This window comes from Odontomachus brunneus, unplaced genomic scaffold (genome assembly GCF_010583005.1).
Source record: "Odontomachus brunneus isolate Ranch 3 - 2012 unplaced genomic scaffold, Obru_v1 Obru_scaffold_424, whole genome shotgun sequence".
NCBI lineage: Eukaryota > Metazoa > Arthropoda > Insecta > Hymenoptera > Formicidae > Odontomachus > Odontomachus brunneus.
In genome coordinates this window covers 41170-43520 of record NW_022639874.1, presented here as the reverse complement: position 1 = coordinate 43520, position 2351 = coordinate 41170, and the positions used below count along the sequence as shown (strand labels likewise).

At 35.3% G+C, this 2351-nt stretch overlaps 1 pseudogene; it reads right to left on the bottom strand.

The window, feature by feature from the left end:
- Positions 1–51: 51 nt before the first annotated feature.
- Positions 52–1424, bottom strand: LOC116853666 (annotated as a pseudogene).
- Between the last annotated feature and the right edge of the window lie 927 nt (positions 1425–2351).

Here is a 2351-nt window from a genome sequence, read left to right as displayed (position 1 = left end):
TAACTGCATAATGTTATAATTACTTCAATAAAAATACATTTTTGTTACATTTAAATATAAATTGTATTTATTAACATATTAACATATACCCTAGTCATTTACAAGTGTAACTAAGTAATTACGCTTAGCTTCACCATTTGCATCATTTGCGATAACCTCATCAAAAATTTCATTATTATTAGGGATATCATCATACCCGTCAGCAATAAATTCATCAATAGCATCATCTATGCTATCAAGACATATGTTATGAAGTACACAACATGCTATTATGGTAAAGGGAATTATATCATCTCTATTCATATCTAGGTATTTTAATCGTCTCCATCTGCCCTTTAGCAAAGCAAATGCTTGTTCGATTACTTGCCTCATTTTACACACAACCTGATTAAATTTTTGCTGTGCTTGTGTCAAATTTCCTAAATTACGGAAAGGCGGAATGCACCATGTCAAGACAGGGTAGGCTTTATCACCAATCATAAATTCCTCGTTAGGAAAATAGGCCTGTTGATTTCTTTGTACTTCATGCCACAAATCTGAGTTCCTGAAGACTCGCAGATCACCAACAGAGCCCGCAAAACCAGCAAAACAGTCTATAAAGCGAAGCTCTGAACAGCTCTGAATCACAAACAGCTTGAAGAGTGATGCTAAACCGTTTCTTCCTGTTGATGTAGAATTGACAATCTTTCTACAAAGACAAAATATATTTTCAATTGATAAAAAAGTTATTTCTCTTTAACAGTATGATATAGGCTATTATTTTATAATACTTACTTTAGGACTTTTCACTTCAATGTCAGTACCATCAATTGCACCAATGACATTAGGCAAACCACCATTTGCTCTGAATTTCTCTTTTGCAGTCAGAAGCTTGTCACCTGTTGGCCAAATAATTACATCACCAGCAATGTTGTTGAGAGCTTCAATAACACGCATGAAACAATTACTTAGCGATGACTTGCCCATGCCAAAGCGGTCAGCTACAGATCTAGACAAAGAAATAATACTTCATAGTAGTTTCACAACACTGTAAAATTGAATGATTTACAACATAACATTGTCCTTACCTGTATGAATCTGGAGTAGCCAACAGCCACAAAACTGACAATAGTTGCTTTCTTACTGGTATCATGGGTCGACCTGTATTATTTGTAATTAATAATTTTGGGCCCAAATACATCTCCAGACTTTCATAAACAGTCGGAGTTATCCGAAAATGCTCACGAAATGCTTTATTTATCATATTGGGTATTGTATATAATATATAATCCTCAACTCATGCAGGTGCCCCGCACTTTTAATTGCATTTCACAAATGTCTAATTCTTCACTTTCACTTTCGTCGCTGCTGTCTGATATCACATTTTCGAATAATTGCTGAGAAGCAATTATAGTTAATATCGAAATATGCTTTCGATCAGCCATTGTATTTCGCTCACTCCAACGGCTATCGACTAGTAGTGTGCACACAGTGTGTGTTTTCGAACGCAGCCTAGTATGTCACATTGAGCATTCTTCCATGGCTGTTCGAAAACTCCTCTCGATACCAACTCCACTAATCCCACCAAGCCCATCCACCACAGCCACTTTCCGTCGTGGACTTTCAGTGTTTTCGAACGCAGCCAAGAGTGTGGAGAAAAGTCACACGAGTGGTCCACGGAGTACGGTTTTCGAACGGCCATGGTCGCATGGTCAGTGTGCCCACTAGGGGTTTTCGAACGATCTGAGTGTGACAAAATACACACGGGTGATGTTTTCGAACGCACCCTAGAATATATGTCTATAGATGAAACAGACAGAAATTCTAGAAAATTCCTAATAATTTGTGAAAAAATTATGAAATTATACAGATTTGTTAATTTTAAGTAACCATTACGGTGACGAGTTATGCTTTGAATGGGTAACGAGTGAGGGTAACGCATTACTTTTTACAAGTAACTTTTTCAATCCTACTTATCACATTTACTCCTGTTAATATGGGGTCGCATCTTTATTCTGCCATCATTGACCAGATGTATATGTTCCATTGGTGCAATACATTTTGCATCTATTGTTAATAATCTTATAAGTATTTCATGTCAGAGCGCGTTCCTTGACACAACTTATTACAAAATTAAACTTGTAATTATTGCAAAATGAGTTGACATGACACTAGATGCTTCTGTCAGTAGATATTATTAAAAGTAAACATTTTAAGTAAAGATTTTATATATGATTTATTGTTGCTGCTTTTAATCTTATTAAATGTTGTATATATGTGAGAGCAAATTTTTCTAATATTACTTATTACAAAAACCATATCATATTAAGATGCATGGTCTTTAATATAATGACATGCAAACCATACACGTA